Below are 27,091 nucleotides of genomic sequence, written 5' to 3'. Positions count from 1 at the left end.
CCAACCTCGAGCACTTCCGCGCGAGGATTAATAAGTTAGTGGTGGCTTATGCTTATCTAAATGTTTTGAAAAAACCTAATCGTTTCAGTCTTCGCAAAGGTCTAGCAGGAAGGATCGATTGTTTTAGAAAAACTGTCCGCCGAAGAGGTGCCGGATAAAAGAGGTATCCATTAAAGGGGTTTTAACTGTATTCGATACGATAAAGAGAATATTGCTGTTTGATCTTTAAGCACAAATATCTCAGTTTTTACATTTTTTAAAAACTTTTTTATTCTATTTTTTATGAAACTTCATTAGAATTCAATTCTTAGGACTTTAACATTATAAAAAGAATCATCATATAACGTCTTCATATAATTCCGGCTAGGCTTCAAATAGTTTTCTTTGTAATCGCGAAAAGTGATTGCTTAAATCAGACTTTAGATAAATTTGTTAAGTTAGTTGTATACTACATAATACTAAAAACTAAAGAACTTCGTTGTATTATTTTTACCTAATTTCAAGATCTTGGTGACGACTAGAGCTGTATTTCAAAATTAACCCCATCTTGTGTCAAATGTGTATGGCTTAAAAAAATTGAAGGCAACCCGTAATCTCAATATCCCCTTAGGCTTGAGCACACATTTCCAGTTCCAAATAACTTGTGTTGTCAAAGTACTCCAGGAACAATCTTAAGAGCATCTTCATATAGGCAACGGCTATATTTCCAGCTATAACAGGAATTACGGGATTTATAATACTACTTTTCTAGGGATCGAATGAGGGGCATAATTAAAACCACCTTTCCCGAACTCGTGAGTAAATTATTTTCTCCTTCTTTGTTTTCTGCTTTCTATTTGGAATTAAATGTTTTTGTAATTTGTACTCCCGTGCATCAGAATTTTGGGGAGGTTCGCATTAGTACTGCTAAGACATCTTGGACGGTGCTTTTGACACGTGTCCTCACATCTGCATGCAAACACTAATACATGCACACACACACACACACACACACACACACACACACACACACACACACACACACACACACACACACACACACACACACACACACACACACACACACACACACACACACACACACACACACACACACACACACACATATACATACATACAATGCACGTCATTTTCAAAAACACACGGATGTACGAGTATGTCGGAACAGCCCAGTAACGTACTGATATGCAGTTGAAATTTCCAACAGTTCCTTCCTGCTCGTGCGATTTTTCTTCTTCTTGTTCTTGTTGTGCTTATACGAGTATTGTATAAGCGTGTGTGTTACATGACTTGCATTGCTATTGTTGTTGTTGTTATGTTATGATACACAATTTACTGGCTCAACTGTCTCAACTTCAATTACAGTTGCTGCAAGTGGGAGGGGGAAGGGGGGTGGGCTGTGAGGGGCTGAAGGGCTGAGGTCCGACCACCACCTTTTCGCTTAGCAGCCTGCCAGTTCCTTTAGTCCTTTAGTTGCGGTTATGTTTCATTTCGTTTTGACAAACATTTCACTTTTGTGCTTGTGCGTGTCCGCTACAGCACTCAAAATAGTACTCAAAAGTACAGTAAAAACCGCCTATGAGAATCTCATTTGATCGCCTTATAGTGCGACTAATATAATACGGAAATGCTCTGGCAATAACAAGGACATTACGAAGAAGATTTCATTGAGCGATCAAAGAATTGCATATTTAAGCTGCTTGGAATTTACTATATCTTCATATGGAATCGAGTAATTCCGATAATCAGCCTGGTATGCCGATTCATTTCACTATACTGATTCTTTACTCCGTTATCGTAGAGGGGAAATATTTTTTCTGCAATCAGTAAAAAGAGAGAATCTGTTGATGGAACCCAACTCACAAATACAAAACCCGTTTTTGAGAAAGGACGAGACTCTGACAGCGCCCGAAAACCTGTCAGAATTTCAATTAGGCCTATACTCGTAACCAGATTCAATCAAACTATGCACAAACGTTTCAAATCAATAACTTAATCAATTGCGATTCGACATTACTAAACTCATAGAGCCCTTTACTTTGTATTCTATTCTATTTGAACTTGTGTTTACATATACAATCACATAAAGAAAACCCCTTTATCAAAACAATATTTCTGGCTATAACTTTTTTTTTGTTTACCTATCTTGATGAAAACAAATTAAACAGATCAACACTAACTCGATGCTTGCCGCATTTGAGTAAACAATTTCAAGCAATATGGGAGTTTTGGAAAATCACTTCTAGTGGAAGAATGGTGGGGTGCATCAGAAAAAAATGCGAACTCGTTCTGCATCGGTCTTAGGAGAATTTGGATACCATGTTTGGTCATTCGAGTTCTTATACGTTCAGAGAGCCTTGCGTTCATACAGACGGACGAACTCGTCTTGCCATGCTGATCAAGAATATATGTATATAATAGACATCTCGTTTATTCAGACAGAAGTGGACACTTTTTCGAGAAGTTTCGCTCGGTGTACTAAGTAGTTAAGTATCCCCTTTAGCAGGCACTCCTCTTGGTGGCCGGCGGTGAGTGTCCAACCAAGAAAGTTTTCATTGCATTAAGTTCCTTCTTTAACTCAAGTCATTGACTATTTGGTAAATTATCTCTGGTTTATGGTATAGAGTGACTAGCAGCTATATTATTTGTCATACTAGAAAGAAAATTATAATCAATCAACAAATAGATTCATCTTAGATTTTCGTAGCTCTACAAATATTTTGCTGCCAAAAATTAAAAGCAACCAGCTGCTTAAAGATTCTGTTCGATTTACAGTTTTAAGGGAACATGAATTCAAAAAGTAATTGTAATTGAAATGGCAAATTTTAAATGAAATAAAACACATTCGCAATCAAATTATTGTTTCCCTTAAGCAGTGTCCACGTTACAGCCCTGCATGTCTGTATATACATTGTCGGTACCAGTATGTCCATAAAAATGCTCATACTTGTACAAGAGTTAACGTTGTTTGGGGTTTTTGTTGCGTGGGGCTGCACTTGTCAACCTATAGATGTTGTTCCTGCTGCTGCTGCTGCTGCTGCTACTGTTGTTGTTGGTGGTGGCACGGTTATGTTGCAACTCGTGTAACTGTTTGTTGCTGTCTCTGCCTTCTGCCAACTGATGTCTGCTGGCTGTTGTCTGTTGTCTGCTGTCTGTCATTCGTCCTTTTGGCCACTTTTTCAATTATAATTTGTCTAGCCTAAGAAGAGAAGAGCCTGCCATGAGCCAGCAGCCATCAGCCATCAGCCAAGAGCCATCAACCATCCACCATCCGACATCAACCGTCAGGAGCAAGCGGCAAAGGCCACATGCGCGGCATGAATCATGCGCAAGCAGACACAAATCGCTGTTAGCTCCCCTCCCCTCGCTTAGTGCCCTGCCCCGGCTATGTACTCGTACTAGTCGCAGCAGACTGCATGTCGGCGCATTTATTTTGGGTGTGTAAACTGGCTGGCTGGCTGTCTGGCTGTCTGTCCGTTTGCCCATTTGACTGACTGACTGACTGACTGACTGGTCGGTCGACTGATTAAAAGCCCAACCGACTGAGTGCGCATAATTGAGTGAGCATGTAACGTGTTAATTTTGCAGCGCCAGTTTGTTGTCTTGTCTTGTTGCCCACGCACGACAATGCCGATGACAACAACTACAATCACAATAACAACAACAACAACAACAACGATGCCAATGTAGCTGACTATAAGAACAAACATAAAAGTTGGCTGCATACACACTTATGGCTAAAGTATTAAGTACGCAGCAATATACATACACATATCTTCTTATTCCAACTATTTCTAACTGAAATGCCACTTAATTGAGAGAAGAAAGTTATTAGGAATATTCCCTAGCTGCTATTCATAGAGAGCCCTTAACGAATATCAAAACCCATGTCAAATGGGTGAAGTATAGGTGTCGAATATTCCCTTGAAAACTTAACTGATATTGTTCCGAAAACATTCACTGGGCTTTTGAAATATGGCCCTGGCCCTATATCAAAAAGAGAGATATACTTGTATGTCATGACCGTCTGTCTGTATGAACGCTAGAATTTCAGAAAATATAAGAGCTAGAATAATCAAACTTCATATTCATATACCTTAAAGACACAGGTAGATCAACTTTGCATTTTTGCTGCTGTACTCCCTCCCCCTTGGCCCCTGCTCTCTATCAAATATGTATGTAACGCATAGAGCTATATGTCATGGCCGTCTGTCTGTATGAACGCAAAGATCTGAGAAAATATAACAGCTAGACTAATCGAACTAATCAAATCATATGTCTCCTCCTCCACTCCCTCCCCAGCAGTGTTTATTTAACTTCTGTTTTCAGCTGATCTTTTGAATTAGTTGACAAATTATGTACAAATGAGTGTTAGGCGAGTCGTGAGTTATATAGTGGCTTAGTGAATAAATTTATCCTGCAATGTTCGCATTTAAGTACACATTTTGAGCATTTTGATCAGCTGATTGTTGAATGGATTGTATTGGAAGTTAGACCATTCTATTTTTCTGAAAATATAGAACCTTTGAATAAATAAATAATCAAACATTATTCAATGTTTGTCGTACTTTTGCATAGAAGCCGCCGTTCGCCTTTAGTTCGAGTTAGGCCAATCAATTCTGGAAAATAAACTCGTAAGCAGATGTACCTATTCATTTGTCCACGAGTGTCTTTACACAAATAGCTGCAACAGTGCTCGCTTAACAAGTTAAATGAGTTTAAAAGAAGAGCAAAAACAACAGCATCAGCAACAGCAAGAGAGACAGAAACAGAGACAAGAGTGCTTATTGGCTCAGCTATGCGCCGTCTCGCAAATTGATAAGGTTAATTGGTTGGGCAGCGAAGAAAAGTGAAAAACTCTGGCAAAAGTTTATCGTGACAAGGCCGCGACTTCGGACAGACATGGAGCAACAGAAACCCACCCAAGACCCAGCCCAGCAATCGTTGCATAAATCGTGCAATCAGGGGTGCGTCTGTTACTAGAATATAGTACTATACATATTCTATATACTTGTAGCACTGAAGGAAGTGTGAATAACTGTGCTTCAGTTGACGATTTGGACATCACGGAATCACTCGTATATATTATAAGCTATTCAATATGCAAGTGCACACCTTTTCTAAGGGAATTACGAATCGCTTTAGGCGTTGAACTTTGACTTGGCTTAAGGTAGATTCCTTTCAAACCCAGGAGCCTGATTTGCAGCTGACACATGTCTATATTGAAGGCCTAGGAATACACTCACACGAGCTTTTTAACATAGGGTAAGAAATCTACCTAAAATAAAAAGTTAGCCCATTCATAGTGCTCCCAGGATGATGAAGATGGTATATTTTAAATATAGTATTTCTATAATACTGCTCGAGAATATAAATACATTGTGGAGTCTGTTTTGTGGTCTTCCCTACTAGTCTAAGAAAGCTATCGTAAAGCACTGCTGAATAGTTCTCACGATTAATATTAGATGTATAGGAATGCCCATTATCTTTTTTTTAGATTCAACTCAGGGGATATTATTATTTTTTAACTATATGGAAATTGCATTTGATGCAAATCTATATATACTTGGTATATGTGTTTATTGCTTAAGTTGATATTTAGAAAACAATACAAATATTTCGAATTTTGAAATTAAACAATTGAATGAAATTCATGGAACTATCTTGGCTCGTCTTTTACCATCGTTGGTCTTTTAGTTGCGTTGAACTCTCTTCCCCCACTTACCTCTGTTCTATATCTCAGCTATTCTAATAGCTGTTGTCTCGGGTTACTAACTTGTTATTGGTTCCTGTAGTACTATTGAGTGACTGACTGTCTGACTGTCTGGCTGATTGGAGATCAACTCACAAATCAAACGGTAAGAGCTGAACAATTCAAATGGTAAGAGAAGTTAACTTTCTGTTCGGGTGTAGGGTTTCGAAAATTTGCACACAAGTAACTGATACTCATAGCACATACACATGTAATTACGCTTCCAGCTTTCGTATTTAATAATTGCACCTGATACCAATTGTTTTCATGGCTACGAGTATTGATTTCTTCAGGTGTGTCTGTGAAGCACACGATGAGCATATAATGCAGTCTGTATATTGTAATTGATTTAAATTCGATTTATCAATATTTTCTGTTGTGCTTAATTCGTTATTCTCCCTCAATTTGACCTTTCAGGCCATTTATTTTGCAACATTCATTTCAAAGTACATAGTATATGCTATTATCTGGCCATGGTTTTCCGGTACAATTTTCCCGCAACTATTTGTTTGCCATTTGATTGAATTATGTCCGCATTGCTGTCGCTGCTGCAGTTTTTAATGAAATATTTACTGTGTCGCATTTAATTGAAATGCCATTTAAGCATCGGGCTTTATTATTATTTAAGTATAATTCCATTATGGCCAAAAAAAAGAAACTGAATATAACTCTATTCCGCGTTATTGCTGCAGCACCAACAACATCAACAGCAACTACGCCATTTTTTATAGTTTAACAAAATGAAATTATATTCAAAGAATGGAAGCAACTGGGATTGCTTAATCAACAAAATTGATTTTGGGCTTAAAACGTTGCGAAAATTGTAAAAGAGTCGAATAATTCCACTACGGGTTGTGAATGTTAGTTTGATCTCAAGATCATTCGCAAAATATTTTGACATATCGTAATCATCTAATTAGAAATGATTTGTTCAGTATTAATATTTCAGAAATATTTAAGAAAACAATGCATTAATAAATGTTTCGATATGTAATTTAATCTTAAGGTCTTTCTGATCTTAAAAATTTGACGTTTTCAGTGGACAACCCACACATTTAATGTATCATTTAAATTCGCTAAAAGCGTACTTGCAATTGAGCAAGAATAATACATTCCCAACAGACCTTAAACACAAATTTATTTTAAATTATAGATTGAAAAAATCTGATGAAAGTTTTTATTTTTAAAAATAATTGATCTACAATTAAACAACTCAAAACCATTTTTGGTGAACAACTCATTACATATATAATTTAATTAATTTACTAAAAACCCTGCAACTGCACTCAGCAATAACAGTATATTCCAAACAGACCTCAAATACATAGTTATTATAAATTATTGATGGAAAGAAACGATATTTTATAAGTATTTTCATTTTCAATGTTTTTCTTGAAAACAATCATTTTCTTGAACAATTTTTTTGTTACCAATGAAAGGGGTTATGAAAGTTTTTGGGAATTTCTTTTAAATTTAAAAAATAATTTGTCTACAATTAAAGAAATCAAACAAATCGTCATACAGTTTGTTCTTTCTGGGACTCTAATAAATGTCTGGAATCAAATCAATTATGCAAGCTGCACTTTGTCTCTTGGGGTTAACAATTAAATGTTAATGAACTATTGCTGTTGAAGTTTTGTTAAAGCTATTCCGAAATCTGATTTAAAGTATATGTATTATTAGTGTTTTTATTGTGCTTAGTAGAGAGATATTACATAAGTTTTGTTAAAGCTATTCCGAAATCTGATTTAAAGTATATGTATTATTAGTGTTTTTATTGTGCTTAGTAGAGAGATATTACATAAGCCCCCTATAGCTCGACCATACAAATTGATCATTTTTATGTACATATGTAGGACTTGAAAAATACTAACCATTTGGAGCCAATTAATTAATTTGTTGAACATTTTATATATTTTTCAAATTAAAAAAATATAATTGGATTTCTGTGTCTTCTTGTTTAAAAACATTTTTTTTTACTGGAATTTACATTTGCACTCCGTATTGTTGTCTATATCCATATGAGCCTAGATACTTGTACATACTTACATATGTGTGTATGTATGTATGTACGTTTTCCAAATGCAAACGGTCGAAGGTAAATAGAAAAAACAAGAGAGAACGCTACAGTCGAGCAAGCCCGACAGTGTAATACCCTGTACCCAGGTAAGCTTCCGTCACTGAGTTATATGCGCCCATAGCAGCAGCAAAAAGAGGAAGAAGAAGAGCGAACTTGTTGCTGCAGTTTGGGGGGGTTGTACTGTAGAGAATTTGTTTCGCTAATAACTTTTCTCAGAATTGACCGAATTGGATAAAATTTTAAACAACTGTAGACAATTATATATAAATTATGTGTGCAAAGTTTGGTTGAGGTAGCATTTGAAATGTGGACGCTATTGACGAAATTCTGTAGCGGGGGAAGGGGGGGGGGAAATTAAAAAAAAAAAAATAAACTCGTCCTTACTCGGACCTAGGAGAATCTGGATGCCAACTTTGGTTATTCTAGCTTTTATAGTTTCTGAGATCCTCGCGTTCATCCAGACGGACAGACGGACGGACAGACGGACGGACATGTCTAGATCGATTTCTCTCGTCATGCTGATTCAGAATATATCTACTTTATGGGGTCGGAGATGCTTCCTTCTGTATGTTACATACTTTGCACAAACCTAATATACCCTTTTTACCCTACGGGTACAGGGTATAAAAAGCGCACACCATATACCATATGCGGCTTAACAAATTTTTTGTCGCCCGCCGCAAATGCGAAAGGCAAACAACGAAAATTTTCAATTTCATTTAACATTTTTACGCAAGATAAGCTGATAAGAGGCGTGCATTTTCCCTATGTAGTTATGTGTGTTTGTATGTGTGCGTATCTGTGTGTGTGTGTGCGTATCTGTGTGTGTGTGTGCGTATCTGTGTGTGGGAGCGTGTGCATGTTGTGTTGTCTGGTCGTCTTGTTCGCCGATAAGGAAACCTACTCAACTCAACATAAACGAGCTAAGAAGCTATCTTCGACTCTGCCGAAGCTATATACCCTTCGCTGAAAAGACACCACTACTCCATTGTCACGAACTATCCATGTCTATATACTCTATATAGTAAATAGTAATAGGTATGTGCTCTGTGCACTTGTGTGTATTAATTTTTCATTAGAAAGCACTTTTTCCGCTTTTGCATTTGCTCACCCATGTCCACCTTCCACGACTCACGAACATAAGTACGAATGCAACAACAACAACAACATCAAATATGACAACAACATTTATTGACAGTGTTGTTTGGTTCCGATATTTTATGAATAAAGAAGTTCGTGATACAACTTATACATTTTGCAGTGAAGGCTGGCTATAAAAGTAGAGAAATAGAGAAACGAAATGAAGATAAGAGCGCTGTATGTGTATATACTTGTAGTATATATGTATGAGTGTGTGTGTTTCTATATGTATATATATGAACATATCTTGTCATCTAAACGTTTGTAGATTGTTTTCTGTTTGGACTATCAGTTGGCTCTAAAACTGAAGATTTTATCAACACAAAAGCAAAATAAATTATTTAAAATAAAAGCTGCCGAGTGGCAACAGCTGCTGGAAATCATTTGTTTGCCCATGAATGTTGGAGTTGCAAGTTGAAAGCTGTTGTTGTTGTTGCTGCTGTTGCTGCTGTTGCTGTTACAAACTTGCTTTTTACCACGTCGCTGCTCTTTGTTACAGTTTCCACTTTTATTGTTACTTTCCGCTTCGATTTCAAAATCACGCTTTATTGCATTTCAAAACCGATTTGCTATGGCCAGTGAGTGAATCAGTTGCGTGGCTTTTATTGTTGTTGCTGTTGTTGTTGTTGCAGCTCTTGTTGCTGTTACTTACCTACCTGTATGCAGCAGCAGCAGCAGCAACTGGACGGCCCAGGGGCATGTTGGGGGGACCATTGCATGGCCGGCCAAGCGAACGACCGACCAAATGGCGACCTTACACACAACACACACACACATATATATAGTACTATAGCTGGGGAGGGCGCCCTCATTTGCTGTTGCTTGCGGTGTTGTGGCACAGTCTTTTTTGTTGCTGCTGTTGTTGTTACTGCTTTAGCCCACAATAGCAGCAATATCGCAGTCGCTGTGCGCATCGCATTACAGCACTGTGCGTGATTGTGTGCGCGTGCGTGTTACAGTCATTCATCTATAACGGACAGTGTACGCTCATAAAAGTGAGCAGAGCCCCCCTATACTACAGAATAATTTGCCTAGCGCCCTCCAATACTTTGCACAACCTTTTGAGGCAACTATCCTAAAATGGCAGCCAGCATAACAAACCTTTATTTTTCAAGTATATCAAATTGCTTAGAAACAGAAATTTCGAAAAATAAAATAAACTCGTCCTTTCTCGGACCTAGGAGAGTCTGGATACCAACTTTGGTTATTCCTGTTTTTATGGTTTCTAAGATCCTTGCGTTCATCCAGACAGACGGACAAACGGACGGACATGTCTAGATCGATTTCTCTCGTCATGCTGATTCAGAATATATATACTTTATGGGTCGGAGATGCTTCCTTCTGCATGTTACATACTTTGCACAAACCTAATATACCCTTTTTACCCTACGGGTACAGGGTATAAAAAAATATTTCATAGATGGCGCAGCTAACTTTCTTAATATTCCATGAAAATTACAAAAAATGACTGAGGCGCCTAAGTCGAAAAGGATTTGGATATTTTCATACGAAATCAACTCTTAATGCTACCAAAAGAAATTCCATGCAGCTATCTTATCGATGCAGCTAAACACATTATACTGTATTACAAAAACGCGAACGACATTTCAGGTCCGATAAGAGAACACAAGCCCTACCCAAAAAGTAGATTCAGCTTCGCGTACAGCGTTTCAAGCGAGGGCGTACTTTCGTAATATTGTATTGCTTATAGCTTGTTTTAAGGTAAGCCGATATAGAGGTAGCATTGCATAGGGGGAGGGGGGTAAAGCAATACAAATACAACCAGGCGTTTATCCAGGCAGATAGAAGTCTTAAGTTTTAAAAAGTTTGATCAAGAATATCGGAGATGCTTTCTTCTGCCTGTGACACCCTTTTTAGACAGGTCACCAACTCTTTAGTTTCTTTAGACTAAGCTGGCATCTAACATCTGGTTTAATGAAAACAAGAACACCAAAGCTGCAGTGTTTTTGAAAGCACTCTTGCACAGGTTTTACAGGATATAAGGAGTTCTTAATTAGAACAATATATTGCGGGTTCCTTCGACTTCTACAATACGGTCTTAGAACTCATCTCATCTCGTTTTGCACTTAAACTTTTAATTTAATTTTGAAAAATCGATTCACGGGGTTAAGACTTGGTTTTTTATTATTAAAATTATTATGCTGCAAAATCGGCTCGAAGATTTGGCCATAATACATCAGTTTGAAATTGTTAGATATCAGACCACTCTTACAGAACTTTTAAAACTGCAAGTAGTTCTTTTTTAAATCATATGATTCGAACCGAGTCATAAACTTTGGAACAAAGTCACATTGTGGGATTCCTGTTAGCTCGCTGAGCTATGTCACGTCCCAAGACTTTGTGATATCGATAAAGCCCATATACTTGTACTTTATTATTAAACGAGTTGGCAGGAAAATGCTCATAAATCCAATATCCGTTTAAAATTTGTCTATCAGTTCTGAGTTATCGTCTTCAGGGATTATTTTAATATCGGAATTCCAAATCTCAACTCTTTAGAATAGTTCCAAATATACTAGACTGCATATTACTCTTGGACTGTTGCTAAGAAAATGCGGCTTTGAAATAGTTAGTTAGTGTGCCTATGGTAGAAGAAGAAGGAGAAGCCAGTTGTGAGCCAAAAACGTGGTGTGCTACAAAAAATCAATTAACCCGCTGCCGTAAATCGTGTATACTTTCCATGTATATAAAATTATATTAATAATCACTTTCCACCAGAACAGCGATAGCAGAAAAAAATGAAAATACTGAAGAAGTGTACAATTAAAAGTCCATTTTCGAGTAGATCGGCTAATGAGTCACGGATTGAAAATCCACACGCAAACAGCAATGAACGCGAAAGCCAAAATAATTATAAGAAATTAAACTACATATTTTTCATTTTGTTGCTGTTGTTACTGCGGTTGTCTTCAGCTTTTAACAGCATGGCATGAGTTCATGAACCTTTAAGCGTTTACCATTTGTGATTATTGCGAGTTTTTGCGATTTTGAGATGATTTGTGCGTTTTGTTTTGAGTCGCTGTAGTACAGTCGCATATCTTAGGATTATGAAATTCTTGTAAATGGAGTTCAATCAAATAGGCATTAAAATTTTAAGACAAAAACACTATTTCGATTTTTGTAGATTTCGATTTTTGTTTTGTGTTCTTTTTTTAAGGGAAAACTCATTTTACCAGGTCGGAAAGGGGCAAGAGTTTTTGCAAAGTAAAAATGTCCGTCCGTATGACCAGCTTGATCTCAGACACTACAAGAGCTAGAGACACACAATTTCGTGCACAGTGTGTACAAGTGTGTTTCAAATATTTTCTCCTTCTCCCTAGTCCCCCGCTATTAGTGATTTTCCATAGCTCCAGCATTTAAGCATTTATGCGTCCCAATGCCAAGTTTTATGCTGTGTAGGCCAACTCTAAACGGAGTGACCGCTGTTAAAAGTATTTAAAAGTTGGTCTCTCTCCATTGTAGCATTTGCTGCTTGATTTAATTAGGCATTCAATCATTTTAAGCAATTTCAAATTAATTGGGAAACACATGAAATTATAATGACGTTAATGGTTCGACAGCTAATCGTTACATTCTGCCCAAAGATTTATAGAGCATAGTTTAGAGGTCAGGGGCCCTTGACCCCAATACGTTCGCTGGTGAATAAAATAAATTGCACATGCTTTCAAAATGTTTGCCGCTCTTCTTTGATGTAGATATGTACATATGTGTAGGTCGGAGTATTTGGCAATGCCGGGTGTGTGTGTGTGTGTGTGTGAGTGTGCGTATGCTTGGGTGTGTGTGATTGAGCGTGTGTTTGTGCAAAACAAAAAACAATACGAACGATTTGCGCAGCTAATTGCCTGTGAAATGCACACTCGAACTTAATAATAATAAGCTGCCAAATAGGTCTAAGCTGAAAACAAGCATTACATTTTGTTTATTATGAAAACAATAACAGCGCCCATAAAAACAATTACGCCAACAACAAAAGCAATCAAAATAAGATGAACAAAAACAACAACAGCAACAACAATGACTGCGGCAACTTACCCTCAAGGGGGCGTGGGGGTGTGGAGACGGCGGGCGGGTATGACACTTGTACTAACAACAACGCGGCGTATACGTAATATTGCAGTGTAATACGTATACCAACAAAAACTCATGTAAGACAAATATAAAAAAAAAAAACGAGCAACAGCAACAACCACATCAATGAAGCGCAAACGCAAACGCAAACCACTTGAAAATGAGTTTCGGACGATGAGCGATGGAGTTTTTTAATTCTCTTCTATTTTTTCCCCCCATTTGGCTTTAAAGTCTTTTTTTTCCTTTTTTTGTTTTGTTGGGTGGCTCAGCAAAAACAAAAACAAAGTCCAACGACGGCAAGCAAGTCCACATCGTCAACATCAGCGCTTACTCAATTACAAAAAATTAATATGGTTTTTGTTTGCTGTTTTGCGTGGCCCGGCCGGGCCTGAACGTGATTCATTGCAACAGCAATGCAAGAGCAACGAAAGAAATAGTAACAACCGCACAAAAATAAGGCATGAGCTAAAGCATAGCAAGTTAATATAAAGAAATAAAAAATAAACCAGCCAGACAGTCAGTCACAGGAACGGAGAGATGGGGCGTTGGAGAGACGAAGACATGTGAATCATCGTGATTGTGAATGCGGCAACAGTTTGCACTTGAAATACGCATGCCACATGTGGCTAGTGGACGTTCATTTAGAGATGAGACAACACTATCACCATTCGAAATAAAAACCAGTAATGATTTTATTTTTGCCTTCAATGTCCAACAAAAAAGTAAGCACAGACATGTACGGGTAATCCTAGAACTTAGGACAGGTATGGAAATAGACTAATCAAGCTGATCAAGAATAAGTATATGTATTTACTTTATTCTTTCTCCTTCCTTGTTCTGGGTGTTACATACATTCGCACTAAGGTAAGGTAAATAGTAAGTACTCCTTTTGGGTAAAGATTTTTAAAATTTTAGCCCGAAATAGGTAGGTTTTGGAACTCTTCTTAACACAGTAAAGCAAACTGATTTTTAAAATCTATGTACTATATATTTTTATGATATTTAAAATATAATTATTTAACAAATAAATTGTAGTAATTAATACAAAACGTAATATTAACGTTAATATTAACGAGTGCTAGCTACTAGGGCCTTCAAGTCGATGTTAATATTTGTTTAATTTATTTTTATGTACAGGGATAGATTCTTATTCATATCTAATAATAATTTTGATTACTAAACTGAACAAAGGAGTGCTAGCTACTGGAGCCTTCGATTCGATGTTAATTTTATAAAACTGTTCATTTGTTGACAAGTGAGGCCAATTCTAAGAGGGAAAACGGACGCTGGGAGCCGAAAAGGCGGACCCTTATGTTCTTCAATTGACGACATAGGTCTACCTAGATTCCAATGGGTATTGGTTGTGTATGTCCAATCCGTAGACGAATAAACGAACTGTGAGGTGTGCAGGGTATAAAATATCACATTTTTTAAGAAGTTTCCTTTTTAAATACTGGATGATGAGCTTTTTAATTTATTTCAAATTTCTTTTCTGCTTCACTAGGTAGTTGAGATTGTGAAAATAGGATTGGTAGATTGGGAGAGCTCGCCTGATAGAATACGTCTGTCCATCTCTAACGGAGAATGGAACGCGTTGAATCAGAAATCCAGACTCGCGGACTGAGCGGGCTTGTTGTGTTGTCTACGGTTTCATTGGACACTGGTTGCAGTTTTGCTTTTCTCTATCCATTTATATATATATACATATAGTATAAGACGGGTATGAAGTTGTTGTTGCGCGACTTAATAATTTTTCTGTACATACTATACTTACAAGCAAACACACACACACACTTACGATTGATACAATTTTCCCCCATTGCCATGACAGTTGTCTTAATGGAAAATGCAATGAAGCAGCAGCATAGAGCAGTCCAAAGACCAGAGACCCCGAAGACCAGTTCGTCAGTTCGCTCGCTTCTCTATTTGTTGTCAGTTAACAGAACAGCAGCGCAGCAATAAAAAGAATAAGTATGCAAGTTCTTTATTTTATTTTGTTTTTGCTAAAGAGAAAAACCGAACAGAAAGAAGAGGGCGAGAGCGCGTTAAGTGTAGATATTTACACTGTACGGCACCTGTTTAGGTTCGAAACTCAACTCTTACAACAGTCCCTAGATTTTCAAAATGGAACTTCGAACTTCTTTTCCTACAAAAATGATTTCCGCAGCACAAAACATATTCGTTCTTGAAAAAAAAATGCATTGGGTATTAAAAAGTTGAGCGAAAAGTTCTAAATCATTTTCCATATTATTGGTAAGGTATTACGTTTTATTGGAAGATAACGAAGCTATCTATATATCACACATTATGATAGGGAAATGAAGTAAGACATGGAGATACCGTCATCATTTGTCATGTTTTACTTTCACGATATCAGTCAGAATTGTTTGAAATTGTTGTTGAGATTGTCAGGTGTCATAAAAGAAAGCATTTACAAAACCAGTGAACGCCGTATGGTGTCGATAATTGCTTTCTTTTATGACATCTGACAATCTCAACAACAATTTCAAACAATTCTCACTGATATCGTGGAAATAAAAATAATAAAAAAATAATTTCGCCAGTCATATAAATGGCAGTCTACGCCTTTTTGGTACGACAAAGTAGATAAAAAACTAAGCATTTCTCAGTTCAAAAAGAATATCAGAATCTGTCTGGATGTACGTCTGGATTTCAAAAACGACTGAACCCACATTGACCCAAGTTGTTTTGTAGACTCTTCTAATATCCATGCAACACGAGTTTATTTATATTTTTATTTATGTTTTATGAAAATAGAAATAAATTGTGAAAAGTGTCAGTATTACAAGGCAAAAGCGATTTTATCGTTCAAGTGTTCAATGTCTCCTACACATCTGGAAGGTCTGGAGGATTAACCGACTTGGGTTGAAGTTCGTAGCATGCATTTTCACAAAGAAGACAGCTGTGGAAAGGGCTTTCCTATTTGCTGCAAAACTGTCTCTTTATATAATTTTCATCCTTCAATTATTTCCTAATTCTAATTAGGGTTGCATTAGTTTTGACTGCATTTCTTATTTATTTGCTCCTTAAAATATACTTTTCAATACTCAATAAATCGAAAACAACAAGCATGAAGTGGTTTTCATATAACACCAATGATGTTTAACTTAAGGACATGTTGGAAACTAAATCTACGGTCAGACAGGCAAATAATTTGCATGGAAATGAATTACTTATACACTAAAAAACTAATAAGAGTTCGATGCATAGTGAAAATTTCTTCTGCTACAACAAACTTCTCTGCGAATTACTTTTTAAAGCGCGCTTGTAAATGAACAGAAATTTGTATGCAAATTATTTACACGTCTGACCTTAGCGCTCAAAGTGGTAGCTATCTTTTGAAACAGGCGTACAATTACAGAACAATACAAAATTCGAGTACCTCCTCTGCTGAGAACAACGACAACATACTTGTAAATAAACAAACACCAATTATTGTCAACAATGTATGCTAAACCTAATCAAATGAGCCGCGGTGTATTGTGTGTGTGTTGCTGCCAAGCCCCTTCGGAAGAGTGCAAAGAGCTTAAATGTGTCTGTGTGTAATTATTTTTCATTTATTGCGCCGCCTGATTGGCATCTTCAATTCTGTGTCAAGACTTGAAACTTGAAGCCTGGACTTGGACGTGCACTTGCGGCCGCTGCTCCAAACGACGCTTTGCAAATGATGCTTGCAATGCTTGTAATTTATTTGCCTTTGTCATTGCACTCACCAGAGATGCATCCTTTGAGTCGGTCTCTTTCCATTTTACCAACTACCGTCTACCATCCACCATTTTCCATTTACCATTTACCATCCGGGCGAGCTCTCTGCGGCACTTGTGGCTTGGCAATGTCTGCCATAAATTTGCGTATGTTGCTGCCATCGAGGCCAAGGAGAATAGGAAGTAGAAATGGAGAATGAAGCAGAAGTATGTAGCAAGTGGACTGCCACAGCTGCTACTTACCTTCTGTTAATGTTCCAGTTGTTGTTTTTGTTGTTGTTGCTGCTGCTGTTGCTGTTGCGTTGCTGCTTCTGTTGTGAGTAGCATAATTTATGTGCACATTTTTATGGTTTGTTAGTTTGACGCCCACCCCCAAAAGCAGAGGCGGCACCGACACCCCCTGGCCAACCATCCGCCCCCGCCGGACCTCACCCCCCCATCAACGCTTCCGTCAGTCGGCCTTGCCTCTAAAGCTTATGTTTTATTGAACACTTGCAACATGATGTTGCCTGCTGGCGATGCTGTCGTCGCTTCCACGGCTCAACATACAGTCTAGCTTCCATAACTATACACCTGCAGCAGTATCTGTTGTGCAACCGAATCTGCAGCACAAATATTCTGGCCTGTCTCCGATTCCGCAAGCTGCAAATTTCGCCAATTGCCCACCGTCTCCTTCTACGGAATTCACATATTTTGTTTGCGGTTTACGAAAACACCACAGACGTAATACTGGCATTGAGAGTCGAACTGTTTTTAAAGTAAAGTCTTTTTCTGAATCAAAACCTTTTTAAAGAGAACAATTTTTGTCCAACCATTTTTTTGTTGTTTTAAGTTTGAAGAAAACTTAACCATCAGAAATATCGAAATAGTTAATTTGCAAATTAAAAATGTACCAGGCAGAGGAAAGTATGTACATATATAGTAGATATTCTTGATCAGCATTAGCCGAGTCTCTCTCTCCGTCCGTCGATATGAACACCTAGATCTCAGAGATTATAAGAGCTAGAGATACAAAATTTTGCACACAGATGTCTTATATGACTGCGCAATACAAGTGTTTTTCAAAATTGTCGTCCATCCTTATTGTGAATCCTTGAAAACAGAGGCATTTAAATCGAAAGCAAATAAATCAATTCGAAGTTTCTTAATAATTCATTTATTAGATTTGCTTTATTTAATTCTATTTAGCTACTGAGACGCTGGCATGTCTATAAGCGCAAGATTTATTTTAAAAATATAAATTTAGTTTAACATTAACATGTTCAGTTGTGAGATATGAAAGGAAATTGTTGATTCAACAGTTGATTTTTTCAATTTTTTTTTATTAATTTTTTCTTATTTTGTTCAAAGTTTTATGTAATATTTATTTACACATAAAGTATTAATCTGCAAGCGATTCAATAATAATTCTAGAATCTAGAATTTTCAGTTGTAGTTGGTGAGAGGATCGGTGTTTTCGTAACTATATGTTTTGGAACACGATACTGCAACGTTGATTGTGGCTGAGCTTTCCGCACTTGGGGATTTGATTTATGGAATGTCGACTGTGTTTTCGCATTTTCTCTAGGTTTTCGGCGTGTGCGCCTTCTTAGAATTTATTTATTGGTTTGTCCGCTTGTCGTTGCTGTTGTTACTTTTATTGCTGCCTCGCCGGCAAGTGACTGCGCACATATGATTTACTTGCCTTTGTTGTTTCCATTCCATTGTCGTTGTCGACTGTTGTTCTGTTTTTGTTGTTGTTGCTGTTGCTGTCGCAGTCGCTGCTCTGCTCTACTCTGCTTGGGCACTTAATTTTTGTTAGCCTTTTTATATGCAAATGACCTCTGGGCCGGCTCGACAATCGGAAGTGTAAGTGCGAGCGCGAGGCATCTGGCAGCTTGTGGCTCTTGGCTTGTGGCTTGCACAGGTGTGGTCGCTTGCCACATCTCTGATTGGCAGCTCCTTTGGGGACCGCCGTGCCCATCCAGTTCCTAAGCGCCACTATGCATTGCAATAAAATGTAGGACTATACTATATATGTGTACAAGTATGTACATACGTACATACATATGTATCAGTTAACACGATGGGGTGCGAAGTAATTCAGGCGTTTGAGCAGACAGATAAGCAGATATGACTAACGCGATTTGTCTCACCGTGCTGATCAAATATGTACTTGTATTTACTCAATGGGTTTTCTATATATCTTAAGAAATTGCGCAAGCCCAATATACGCTTTAACCCTCGGGTATATGGTTAAAAATCGATAAAAGGAACAACTACAATCAAGGCTTTATTTCCCTGTAGGTATGATTTGTAACCTGCAATGTGCTTTCAATTTCACTCTGAAAAGTAATTGTTGGAGAGCCAAATGTCATTGCTAAACAAAAAATCTACAATCTTGAAAAGTAATCCCATAACTACTTGTATGTTGTCGTATGTGCGTCGACTTAAATGGAATTCCTTTTGTAACAACCTTACAGATATAAATATATATATATACATACAAGTATGTATATATACATATACATACCAACCACATCGTATTTACTTACTTGTGTTGCATATGCACTTGTGATTGAAAACATTTAAAGCAGCATTTGATTTAACGCACATTTCTTCGTTCTTGTATCTTTGCAGTCTTCAACCACAATAACGAATTGGCCGAGCAATAGGAAAGGTGAGTTAATCCCGACATTTTTTGTGTCGCAAACGCAACAACAATCGGTTCAACACACGTTCAAAAATTGCCGATCGACCCTTGCAGGCAATGTGCAAGACCTGCAACAATGTTGCAAGCTTGTTGCTAGCTTGTTGTTTGTTTGTTTGTTTGTGTGTCTGTTTGTGTTTTTACTTCACTTCCCTGTTTATTTATTTGCACAGCAGCAGAAACTATCGGCAGATTTATGTCGTGTAGTCGCGAGTTGGAAGAGTTGTCGTTGCCGGAGTTGCAAGTGGCAACAGAAAATGCAAACAAAGCACCGCTGAAGCCGACCCCAGCTGCAGTTCTCAGAGCAGCTACCAAAGTCGTCCACAGACTCATGGTCTGCCCATTTTCTTACCAGTGCCTTGGCTTTGAAGCTGTCGTTGTTGGTGTTGTTGTTGTTGCTGCTCATTGCTTTTGGGCTTTCCTTTGTTGAAATCAATATCCGGCGCAACTTTTGCCGCGCACTCATTAACCAAAAAATATCGCCTTTCTTTGCCTTCTGCCAAGTTTTCTGCTTTATGCTTTTGTTTATCGCAAATAGAGTGCACACCCACATTTCATCGCAAATTTGAAGCACTGCCTCTGGTAAAGCTGTGGCACCCTATTCTTTTGATCTAGTTCGAAAATGCTAAGCATTATATTAACGTACATGAGCTACGAGTAGGTCATCCAGTTCTTTATTGATTCTTCTTAGTTCGCGCTGCGTATTCCAATTTCAATGGCAAGTGCTTAGATTGATTATATAGTTTTCTATATAATTGTATTAATCAAATCAAGTAAATAAATAAACTCGTGTGACCCGCGGAAAAGAAGAGTACACGTACCAAGTTTGGTCAATGTCGGCTCGGCCGTTTCCGACAGACGAACGTGGCTGTATTGAATTATCTCATCATGCTAATTAAGAAAATAAATACTTTGGACAACCCTATTATATCCTTTTTACCTTCGAGTATAATCCAAATCAACCGAATAGAATAGGCAGACTCTTTAATATCCGATATACTCGTACTATACAAGTATACCACCAGCACAGCTATTCAATCAAAATAACTTTTGGTATTCCAAGCATTCCTACGACGACTATATGATATAGTTTGCCACAAAATATTGTCCAAGCCCAATTTAGTTGCAATATCGAACTTAACAGAAATATCTTTATTAATTTGATGAATCGGTAGGGCGTCGAAACTTCAGGAGGTGCCGTACAAAACTTATAAATGCCAAATTTTTTAGCAGATATTCCAACTAAGAGTGGTTTTTTCGACCGATTGAGGTTATAATAAACTTGGTCTGCGTATGGATAAGACATGCTTGGAGTTGTTATCTATTCTGGTTCCAAAGCTTCCCGACGAAAAAAAGAACGGACGGATATGTATATATGTATCGGTTTGTCTATCGTGCTGGGATCTGGCAAACAAAAATTAGGGCTTATATGGTAACACAACGATCCTTTAAGGCCTAAGTGATTCATGATTCAACCTAACCTAATATGACGGCCGATTTCTGCCCTGATCTGGATCTTCCTAAACCTAAATATTTTGCGCAATATTGCTTTAGAGCTGTATTTACTTAATTTGTGCGATATGGACATTCGTGAGGTTGCAATTTTTGCGTGTGTGTGTGATTTTTTTTTTGAATATATATTTATGTATATATTGGCAGATTTTTGTCAGCTACTCTGGCTCTGACAGGAAGCGATTCTCGTTTCGTTTCGTTTTGATTCGTTTCGTTAATTTTTAGTTTCGTTCGTTTGTTTACCTTAGAGTGGCGCTTCGATGGCGTCCCGACTTGTTGTTGCCTCTCTTGCTGGCTCCTGCTGGCTTTGGCTGCAATTTTTGGCTATTCCATTTTTAATTGTGTTGATTTTTGCATGGAAATAGCAAGCACAAAGAAATATATCGTAAAATTCGAGTCGGAATGAGCAAAATACAAGAAATGGAAAGAAAATACAAAAACACTGCACTGCACGTTGCACAGAAATTATGGTAATTTCTTTAGAAATATGGCACACGTAGCAAAGTTGGCGTAAAAATCAACCCGACTGGGGTCCAAGTGCTGCTCTCAAGTAGTTATAACAGCAGGCAACGACTGCAGCCTTTAAATGGGATTGGGGATATGCTTCTGTATTTTATTTTGTCGATGCAAGAGGCTCTCCATTTTCAATTTTCATTTGAGGTACTTGTGGGTTTGGTATTTACAGAAATTTGTGCTTGATGGCCAAACTGGCTCACAATTATATTCATCTGCATATTACAGACTTGGAAGATATGCATAATTGGTTGGCAGCATACACTTTAAATCCTAAATATAAGTGACTAATTTTTAATTAATTGCACGAAAGCAATACTTCTTTCAATAAATGTTGTACGAAATGGCTTTAAGATTTTGAAATAGATTACCTGAAGACATCTAGAAGCAGGCTATTTTGCGAATACCATTCCGGGAGCTTTAAATTATGAGCTGCTTAAGTTCTTGAAAAAAGAAACCACTTCTGGTGATACCCAATTGGAATGCAAGTGTAGCTTTTTCAATTCGATGGGCCATATTTAGACCTTAATTCCATTAAGAACCTTGGGAAAATGACTGCAAAAAAATCGAAAAAGTCATCAAGGATAATGATGGATATTCAGGATATTAAGTGCGCTCTAACGAATTCAGTAAAATACGGGACCATAAATAACAATATTTCAATATTTATTATTAAGTTAGTTTGGCACACCTATTATTTTGACGAACCGAAAACATTTAAGTTAGCTTATTTTTCATGGCTTGTAAAGCTTATTATTATTTGTTTTGACGCTGAAGTATGTTTACGTTGTATTGTATTATCTATAAAATTCTTCAGAGACTTAAGTCCATGTTGCACACTCATCTCTAGTATTCTTCAGAGACTGAAATCCTATTCCTTTCAAAGTACATATCTTAAAAGTTATTGAAAAATCAGAATATCATATAAGCGACGTAAGAAGCAGAATGTCAGTAATATTTTAAAAGTGTTGAGCTCTGGAAAAACAATCGGTAGTTATACTAGTATGCTGCACAATACAATGTTTTGTTATAAACTTAGATATTGAAGCATTTTAATTTAATTGTAAAACAAACAAATTCACAGAGACAGAAAAACACTGGAGCAACTGAAAGCATTTTCCATATTAAGGGAGCTAATAATGGCTTCACACATCAAGCTTGCACTAAACATTCGAATTTCGTACTTTCTGCTCTGCTTACTCTTTAATAAAAATTTAAATATATATATTTTAAACAAAAATCTGCTCACACCTATTATTTTGTACATACTGGTAAAAATGTATAAATATGAATTTGAAAAATTAGAAAGAAATTAGAATAAATATTACTTGTTTGTGTTTTATTAACTCTTTTTAATTTTCTCTCTAAAGAAATGTCAAATATAAAGTAAGAAATTCGGGCACCTCTCCGCACACTCCAAGCTCTCTTCTAATAAGCCACTTCCTCTGCTTCGCTTCTACGTGCATTAATGCATTCATTCATACAATCATTCAACTAAGTAGCTGCAGAACCTTTTCATTTTCCATTTGTACTTCGTTAGCTGGCAATTCATTTGCCACGCCATTATGTTAATACAAAAACCACTTTAATTGGCCATTTTATGTAAGGCATTAAGCCAACAACAACAAAAACAACGAACTAAAAGGCGGACGCATCTCTTTAATGAAAACGCTTCTTCTGTTCCACACCTTAAATTGTTAAATACTTTAAAATGTAAACGGAATAGAGTAGAGAATCGTACACAAAAGTACTCGTACACATATCGTATGGGAAAAGGCCATTAAAAGTAGAAAGGAGAGGAGCACTTTGTGCTGTTTGCTAATTGAAAAATGTTTGGGCCACACATTTCAAACAAATGACAAAAACGAAAGAAACATTTGAACCCTTAAATACAATTTGAAACACGTTTGTGTCGTAAATTTTGAGTGCGCAGCTCAAATTTCGTTTCGTTTGCATTTTTGTGCAACAGCTGTTGCAGATACAGCAACAACAGCAACAACAGCAACAACAGCAACAACAGCAACAACAGCAACAACAATAGCACCAGTTGTTAAATGTAACTGTTAACAGCAAGTGAATTTAATTTGATTGTTGTTCCCACATGCAGCACTTATGTATCGTATCTATATGTTTATTTGTTTACGTTAAAAAAAAGAGAGACTAAATGAAAACAACTAGAACAACAACATTAATAGTCAGGTGGAATATACGTAGCACCACCACCTTCATCACCTCCACCAACAACAATAACATCAATAACTAAAGCAACAAGGTTGCTTTGCAATTCGAAACGGCAAAGAAATGAAATAGGCCTCTCTCTCTTTCTCTCTAGCTATCTAGCTCTGCTATGGAAACCCCTCTTAGTCGCTCTCACTACCTCTCTCTCTCTGTCTTTCTTGACATCAGACTCTCTCCGCTACTTGATCAACCAAGCACCCCCCTCCCCCATCCCCGCTCACTGTAAAAACGCCTCTTGGCTGCCATGTAACTGCTATTTGTGGGCCTGTTGTTGGTGTTGTAATTTTCGCATAAATTTACATTAATTTATGCAATGGCTTGCATTGTTGTCGCGTTCGCCATTGCAGCTGCTATTACTGTTGTTTTTGTTGTGCTTGTGTTTGTTGTTGTAGTTGCTGCGGTTTCTTTTTTATCGCTTTTTTATTGTATTTGTATTTTTATTGAACAGTTTGTGACATTTTACGATTTTTAAAGTGAAAGGTACATTTTTGGTAAATTGCTATGGAAAAGAAATGCAAAGGCAGTGTAACTAAGTATGTATGTATTTATGTAGGTATGTACATACATACGTACATATGTATGTAAGAGCATAGAAAAGCCAACAAGGAAAATAACACCACTCGTGTATGAGTGTACAGTGGCTCCCAGCTTAAATCAACTAACTGATGTTTCCAAACTCAAAATAGTTTAAAAATTAGATAAATATGTATATGTAAATAAATGTTAAAAGTTAATCCGCCGAATTATATGTAGTTGTAGTATAGTTAAACTATGTACTATGTAGATAGCTAAATTAAATTAAAATCGGTTGTCAAGCACACCCGTTATATGCGCATTTCAGAGAAGCAGAAGAACAAGAAGAAACGCTGCGCGAAAGTGTTCCGGTTATAACATTTCGTAAGATTAACCGATTTAGATGAAAATTCGAAACAGGGCGAGACAAATCAGATGGTTAGTTCTAGTTTATGCAGAATTATGAACTTTCTATTGCGATGAAAACTAGATAGAATAATACCCGATACCCAAATAAGCTTCCGCACTGTGTTCTAAGCGTTGTTATCAGCTCGGATAGCGGAAGCAAAACGAAGTAGAAGAACGAACGACCTGAAGTACAATTTTTTCGCAATTTACAGATTTGTATGAAATTTGGTTTTGGAATTGTGGACAATATAGACGAAATTCTGTAGCGTGGGAAGATAGAGATGAATCAAACTCGTGTTGCCTGGAGATAAGGAAAGTCTTCACATCAAGTGGGCTCAGCCTTTTTCGAAATTCAGGCGTTCATCCGGACAGATGGACATGCTCATTAAAAATATATCTACTTTATGGCGTAGGTGCTTCCTTCTGCCTATTATACTACTCGTATATCTTGCACAAATCCAATATGTAAACGCTTTTTTCTCTACGGGTAAAAACAAATCTCGTGCTGGCCAGATATTAGTTGAATCTACTTACCGAGTCTGGTCAGTGTGGATTCAGCTGTTTCACAAATGTAGGCGTTCATCGAGGCGAACATATGTATCTATCCGGATCCGTTTGTCTCGTTAAAATATATATACTCTAGATTCTTTTTCCTGTTACATATATTTAGAAGTAAATGTCTATATTTTCAGATTCAATTCATTGTTTGAATATTTTGTAAGTAAGATCAAACATAAACAACGTAATTACGTTACCTGGAAACATGCTCATTACTTCTTTCAATATGAATATCATTCAAAACAAAATTAAAATCCTTGTCATTAAAGTGTGTCACATTTTATTTAATTTAATCTAATTAAATTTTAGTGTGCATTCACAAGCACTCATTAACAGTTAAATTTACTATTTTCCACTTATTCGATTGCTGTCTGGAATTAAAACGGAGAGTAGAATTTTAACTTGTACGGGTAGTATGTGGAATGAGTTAGTTCTGTATTCCTCATTTTTAATATCAATATTCATCTGTATTATCAATTGTAGAAAATTTCAATTTTTATAATAACCTAAAATCATTGCTTAAAGTTTTTTTTATACAAACACGAAATTTGTTTTTTAAATAAATTTAATGTGCAGATGCATTTGTCTCAAAGTATAACATTCTAATTACGGTAAGAAAAAAGTGAATTTCATCGATTACATTCCTGCATTCCTCTTTAAAAAAGTAAGCTAGCCTTTTATATAAAAAATTGAATATTGAAATTGAATAATAAAGATGAATGTCAAAATTAGGACTAACATTCTGCGGCTTCCTAGAGCTGTGCTTTTTAGTATACAAATAGTATTTATTACTGCATGCTTGGAAAATTAAACATAGCTTTATCACCTCTACCATTGATTAAATAAAGCTTTTTTTTCAATATTCTAAAGTCATTAATAATGTTTTACGTAAAGTGTCTCAGCTTTGTTTCTTTATTTTGAAACTTATAAGAGCTTTAGAATCCTCAGAATTTACAATTGAAGTCGCTCTTGTCCACATTTTCAGAAACTATTTTCGCAAAATGTGAACATTTCTTATTTTAATGCAACATAGAATTTTTAAAGCCATTAATAAGTATACATAATACATACTTAAATAGAATATCATTCAATGTTTCCAAAACTCAGTTTTTAGTATTTAAAAAATACGATTATCAACTCTTACAAACCTTGAATCAATTGCATAAAACCCAAACAAATTTTTGCATCCTAACAGAAATGGAGCAGAGAATAGAACAGAGCTTGGACATACCAATTTTTTCCGAGATCCTTGCGCTGCACAGATGAACATGGCTATATCGATACATCTCTGTATATAATATCCTTAATGTTAGAAGGTTTACAGATATAGCTAGTCTTCCTAAAACTTTGTCGCAAATATTTGGCGACAATTTCCTCTTGAAATACTGCTTAAATACCAATTGTTATTATTTTGATTATTATTATAATAAGTTTTATTATGATCAATTGGAAATGTATTTGGATATTTCATTTTTACCTTCAACCTCATTATTATAAATAATAGTTCGGGAAATCCTCGTTTAGAAACGATTTCAATTCAAACTTAAAGTTAAAAATAAAAGCTTTTACTCAATTTAGTGTGCTGCATCTAGAGTTCTTGAGTGTTCGCCTTTTTTATTTTGGATCCTACTGTAACCAAGTATGTGTGTATGCATCGCACATAGGCACTGGCGACAGTTCGGCTGCTGTTGTTGTTGTTGTTTGAACTGGTTTCCCACATTTGACTGGAAATTGGAAATTATACACACACGACGGCCGCAAACTATAAAAGTTAATGAAAAATAAAGAAAATAAATACAAAGTCTAACTTGGCAGGTTGTTGCAAAACCAAATGTGCACTTTCAAATGGCCAAGTACCTGTGTACATTTAGCCA

General features: G+C 36.7%; 1 protein-coding gene across 1 annotated transcript in view; it reads left to right on the top strand.

The window, feature by feature from the left end:
• The window catches only part of LOC115627478 (AF4/FMR2 family member 4), a 122,978-nt gene that overhangs the window by 11,331 nt on the left and 84,556 nt on the right, over window positions 1-27,091 (top strand). Inside the window, exon 3 of the mRNA XM_030523156.1 lies at window positions 19,406-19,445. The gene's annotated coding sequence lies outside the window, so the exon portion shown is untranslated. The remainder of the gene's footprint in view (window positions 1-19,405; window positions 19,446-27,091) is intronic.

Source organism: Scaptodrosophila lebanonensis, unplaced genomic scaffold (assembly GCF_003285725.1).
Source record: "Scaptodrosophila lebanonensis strain 11010-0011.00,11010-0021.00 unplaced genomic scaffold, SlebRS2 tig00000096-arrow-pilon, whole genome shotgun sequence".
Classification (NCBI taxonomy): domain Eukaryota; kingdom Metazoa; phylum Arthropoda; class Insecta; order Diptera; family Drosophilidae; genus Scaptodrosophila; species Scaptodrosophila lebanonensis.
The sequence above is the reverse complement of the archived record's forward strand: the minus strand, read 5'-3'. Positions and strand labels throughout refer to the sequence as shown.